The sequence below is a fragment of the Lotus japonicus genome, chromosome 4 (genome assembly GCF_012489685.1).
Source record: "Lotus japonicus ecotype B-129 chromosome 4, LjGifu_v1.2".
NCBI classification, from domain to species: domain Eukaryota; kingdom Viridiplantae; phylum Streptophyta; class Magnoliopsida; order Fabales; family Fabaceae; genus Lotus; species Lotus japonicus.
Window position 1 is genome coordinate 46765689 of NC_080044.1, and position 6000 is coordinate 46771688.

A 6000-nucleotide genomic window follows, 5' to 3' on the forward strand; every position below is an offset into this window, starting at 1 on the left:
AATTAAGGCTGACTGCACTCAATTGACTACTGTGCACAATCAAGTGCTTGAAGAAAATTCCCAGATGAAAACCGAAATCGCTGACTTGAAAATTTCTGTTCTGGATCAGTTTGAAGCTGGCTTTTCTAAAGCAATTACTCAAGTCACTTTCCTTAATCCTGACCTGGCGATCAACTTGATGGGAACAGACCCTTATGCTCGCATTGTTGATGGAAAATTGATCAGCCCGGATAACGCGGATGAGGAAAGAGTTGATGAAGAAGAAGAAAAAGAGGAAGAAGAAAACAAAGAAGATGAGGAAGGAAATGCCAAAAACAAGGAAGGAGGTGGCGAAACTATCTGAATGATCTAGGCTCTGAGTTCGTTAGCCCCTTTTCTTTCAATTGACAATGTAAAAGGCTACGAGCCTCTTTTGCTTTAAATTACTTAATGTTCCTTGCCTTATGTAACAAATTTCCTTTATCATTATGAATTTTTCTTCAGTATTCACATGAGTGCCTACAATCTAATTGTTTCGCCTAAAACCCACATATCAAAATTACTTCGCCTAAAATCTGAAATTGTCATAACTTCTATAATAACACTATCCCTTACTCACCCAAACAACTATCACAATAACTAATTCTATAACTGAGCATACCTTTACTTAGTCATCCAGGTTATCATATAACTTGAAAATATAAGCATAACTTTACTTAGTTATTCAAGTTATCATATAACTTCAAAATATAACTTAACATGAATAACGTTTACTAACCTTTCACCAAAATCGGTCCGCCTTCGTCATTTAGTTTCGTCATTTAGTTGAATAAGTTACTCTCACATTTTACCGTACATAGTAAAATACTCTTGAGTGAATCTCTTTAAATGTTGTAAAGTTTAAACTTAATCAACTACTTTGGAATCATAAGGCCTTTGTGTACATAACCTAGTCAAATTTTTCATTTTTGACATAGTTATTCATGGAAATCAAAGTCAAAATATTTGATTTCATTAGTATGCTCGCGTGGAGACTTGTGCTTAGTTTGGACAAGCTTAAATCCAATTTAAGACTGTGCTTATGAATTCATGGTCGAATGCTCTTGTTTTAAGAGACTTACTTTTTTCTCAATTGTCTGACGTCGCCCAATTGATAGACCTTAGTTGATAAGTTTCCGCCATGGGTAAAAGAAATAAGTAAAATGATACGCCCTTGATCATTTTAAAAAGGTTATGCCTCGTTAAAAACTCTCCCGCCTGGGGTAGAGAAAAGAGTGCATACCTGTTATTCATTAATAGTTGATGCCTCATTAAAAAATCTCCCGCCTGGGGTAGAGAAAAGAGTGCATCAAATTTAGTCTTACACAACATACATAGTCTTAAACGATACAACCAACAAACGTAGACTTCAACACACACAAACTGAAACAACGAAACATAGTCTTGGACAAACATACACTGAACCAAACTGTACAACACAAAACAAACTGAACGAACCACCCTGCACTTCAACTGTAATAGTAACGGAGATGCTGTGCATTCCAAGCCCTTGGGACCCTTCGCCCAGATAATTCCTCTAAATGATACGCCCCTTGACCAAGCTCTCGCAAAATCCTGTAAGGTCCTTCCCAATTAGGTGATAACTTCGAATCATCAAGTCCCTTTGCCTTTCTGCGCAGCACCAAATCACCAACTTTCATTTGCCTCGGAACCACTCTGGAATTGTATCGCCTTTCCGACCTCTGTTTTACCATCGCTTGCCTCAAGCAAACTTCTGCTTGCGTTTCCTCTGCCAAATTGAGATCAACCAATCTATTCATATCGTTCTGCTCTTCATTATAAGTCGCCACCCTGAAAGTTACATCTTGCAATTCTGCTGGGATCATAGCATCTACCCCGTAAGTCAACTTGAAAGGTGATTCGCCAGTAGATGATTGAGGGGTAGTATTGTACGCCCACATTACTGTGATCAACTCTTCAGCCCACAATCCTTTAGCTTCGCCGAGCCGCTTCCTAATTTCATTGAGAATGACTTTATTCGCTGACTCTACCTGACCATTTGTCTGAGGGTGCTCGACTGAGGCGAAACGCATTTCAATTCCCATTTCTGCACAAAAATTCTTCACGCTCCTGCTAGTAAACTGTGTTCCGTTGTCTGAGACGATAGTTGCTGGAACGCCAAACCTGCAAACCAATTTTCTCCAATAAAACTTTCTGACTTTTTCTGCTGTTATCTTCGCCATTGATTCTGCCTCAATCCACTTAGTGAAGTAATCTATCGCAACCAAAATAAATCTGATCTGAGAACCTGCTGGAGTAAACGGTCCCAGAATATCCACTCCCCACATTGCAAATGGCCACGATGAACTCATTGAGCTAAGAGTTTCAGGTGGCGCCCTATGTAAATCTGCATAAATTTGACATTTTTCACACTTCTTGACATATTCCATACAGTCCCCTCTTAAAGTTGGCCAAAAGAATCCTGCTATGAGCACTTTCGCCGCCAAAGATCTGCCCCCCACATGACTTGCACACACACCTTCATGAACTTCAAACATGATTCTCTCCGCCTCATCTTTAGAGACACATCTCAATAAAGGTACTCCAATCCCTCTTCTGTACAATTGTTCGCCCAACAACGTGTAACGACTTGCCTCGCGAACTTGATCCTTAGAAAATGTCAGCACATCAGAACCTTCCGCCACCAAACACTTTTTGATGCGCCCCATCCAATCTGAATCTGCTAAAGTCAAAACCATCATTGTTTCATCCTCTTCAATACTTGGGCTGCTTAAGACCTCCTGGATGACTGACTTATTGTTCCCCGGCTTCTTGGTGCTTGCTAACTTTGACAAAATATCCGCCCTTGTATTTTCCTCCCTCGGAACATAATTGACTTGCACTGTGCCTATCTGCTTTATCAATCCTTGAGCTTTCAGTAAATACTTAGCCAGCTGTGCGTCCCTCGCCTGATATTCACCCTGAATTTGCCTGGAAACTATTTGAGAATCTGTTTTAATCATTATGCTCTTGACCCCCATCTCGATCGCCAACTTCAAACCTGCAATTATAGCTTCATACTCTGCCTGATTATTGCTTGCTTTGAAGTCAAACTTGAGTGACTGCTCAACTGTCACGCCTCCTGGTCCTTCTAGGATTATTCCGGCTCCATGTAAGGCCCAAGTTTTTCAGTTTATACCAAGTGAATAAATTCTTATTCACCGGTAGGTTTGAAGCATGGCAAAGGGAAACCTGAACAAGAGTTTAGTAAATGAAATAAATGTATGAAGGAGAAAGTTCAGGAAAAGTCTGAGGTTCGTATTGAAGTCGATAAAAGTTATAGCACGATCGTTTTACGCTTAAACCTAGGTCAGAAACCCTAGTATATAGCTAATTTTCACTTTTAGGCACGACGGAAGTTAATTCCAAAAATCTTCAGAGAAATGTTAGAACTTCTCTTTTTCCATATATCACAATCGTTTCGAGGCGAAACTCTAGGATCTACGAACGTCCGATTCCAATCATCGGAAGTTTGCCGAAACCGAATCCCTGGTATTTCAAAACCCTAGAATTCTCGACAATGAAGACTTTTTCTATTCAGAGCTTCAAATGAATATTCCACACGCGTACACCCATTTCTCTTGATGATTTCAATCTTTCTTCCGAAGGAAGTTTTCCATTCCGACATCCGATGCAAAAAGTAACTTATCAGGTAAAATAGTTTTATACCGACTATGCTTTAGTTGCCAAAAATACAAAGAGACCTCATTTTAGTTTTGGAATTCTTTCGCCAAAACATATCTATTAATTCACGGAGAATGACGCCGGAAAAATCAGATTCGCGAAACTTTCATTTTCCCGCGAATTTCCAACCTTTATATATAGCAAAGAAAGGAAGAAAAACTCAAATTTTCCTCCATTTTCTCTCCTCAAACCCGCGGCCAAGAACAAGGAAGAAGGAAGAAGAATTTTGTTCATCGCTTGCTTGATCGTTGATCTGTTAGTTGCTACTTCAAGGCTTTGAGGTATAGTCGCTAATCCTTACCTCTGATCGCTTTTTCCATAGCTTTTCTGTAGAGTTTTCTGAGCGGATAGTTTATGGGTTTTTGCAAAACTATCCTGAATCTTTCATTTCTGATTCTAAACCTCTTCCTTATGCGCCCAAGATCACTTCTGCCGGGTTAGATTTTCTGTTATGTCGCCGGAATTCCGCCGGAATCAATTTGAGCCTAAAATACCCATTTTTGGAGTTTTTGGTGTAAAGCTTCAACCTTTAGGCTGAAAACTATCGCCTTAGCTTAGTGCTAGTAGGATTAGTTGTCATAAACGTCGTTGGTGACGTCCCTGCAAAATTTTATTTTTGGGATTTCAGTTTTGAAAAATCCTAAGTTAAAAATCATGACCAAAATACCCCTGCGACAGTTTTTGATCCGATAATTTTTCCGAGTTCAGAATACCCTTAGTTACGGCTTATGAAAGCATAGGAACCAAGTTTGATCGAAGAAAAATCGAGTCTCCTAATTACCTAAAGTGGCCGAACCTATTAAAGGGGGAGGAGGAAATTTCCTTTTCCGAAAACTTGTCTTTTCGTGCTAGATTATCGTACCTTAGAGTATAGATTACTTCGAGTAACCTTAGTAAGTATCGATAGCTTAGTTTTCGATAGATTCTAATAGTATTTCTGTGGTTTTGCTCTAAAGGTGATTTTGAGGAATTCCCAGAGGAGCAAGCCTTTGATTGTGAACAAGTGTTAGGAGATCGTCCTGGAGAATCTACAGGTGAGGGCTTCTCACTGAATCTCTAGTTAATGCCTAGGGTCGATGTTTCGACATTGTTTACTGTTTATGCACTGGATTGTGTGTGATTGGAAAATGTTTTCTGAGGCTTCGGCTGACAATGTAGATGATTCATCTACTGAATGTTTTTGAGATTGACTTACATGCTATGTGCTAAGTGGGTAATCTAGGATGTGTGGTGCATGCTTTATATGCTAAGTGCTAAGTGTTTATGATGATATTCTTCGATATATGACATGTTGTTGAATATGCTCTGCACTGGAATCTGAGATTCTGAATGGTGAGAATAGCGGGCAGGTCATGCCGATTTTATTTTGAGAGTTTTGAGAAAGTTTGATAGGACGAACGAGGTTCGGGCCTTAATTTTGTTTAGTGGATCGAGACATCCTCTGGAAGCGACTTGGGATTGGGAGATCCTGAAAATGTATAAGACTTGCGATAAGACAAAATGGAATCTATTTTATAAAGAAAACTCATAAGACCTTAAATAACCTCTAAATCTTTAAGTAATGGTATAAATCTCGAAAGGAGGCTTTCGATGCAAATCATAGTTTTGGAAAAACGAGGAGTGTCGTCGGATCCAAGTGTTGAGTTTGTCGTGGTTGTGCTGTTGGAGCAGCGTTTGTTGTCGTGCTGTTGGAGCAGCGTTTGTTGTTGTGCTGTTGGAGCAGCGTTTGTTTGTTGTGCTGTTGGAGCAGCGTTTGTTGTTGTGCTGTTGGAGCAGCTATGTGTTGTTGTGAAGTGTGTCTTTTGTCGCAGAATCGACTTTACCTTAGGGTAAGCTTTTAGAGACATTAATTTAGCTAGAACACGTGGCGACGTGTCGAGTGAGATCGGAGACGTTGATTGACTAATCATCTTGCATTCATGCAACATTAATGGGGTATTAACACAGGACGTACTCTGGACCTCGTCGGTTTCCAAAATGGTCATAAGACCCGGAATGCCGTGAAAGAGCGTTTATAGACGTCTCTTGTAGCAGACCGAAATGGCAGACCTACGGGTTTACTGCTGATCTGGCTACCTTTGTGTGGTGTAAGAGGCACGCGGGCCGAAATGGTTCCACCGTGGCTGGTGTTAGGGTTGATCCGTTTGATGTCCATCCCTTTCCGGAATGCATGTGGTTAACTGGGTTAACCTGCATATCATTTCATGCAACATGCATACTGACTTAGTGATGAGTGTGTTTGATACTTGTTAATTCTATTTGAGGCATGTTAACTGT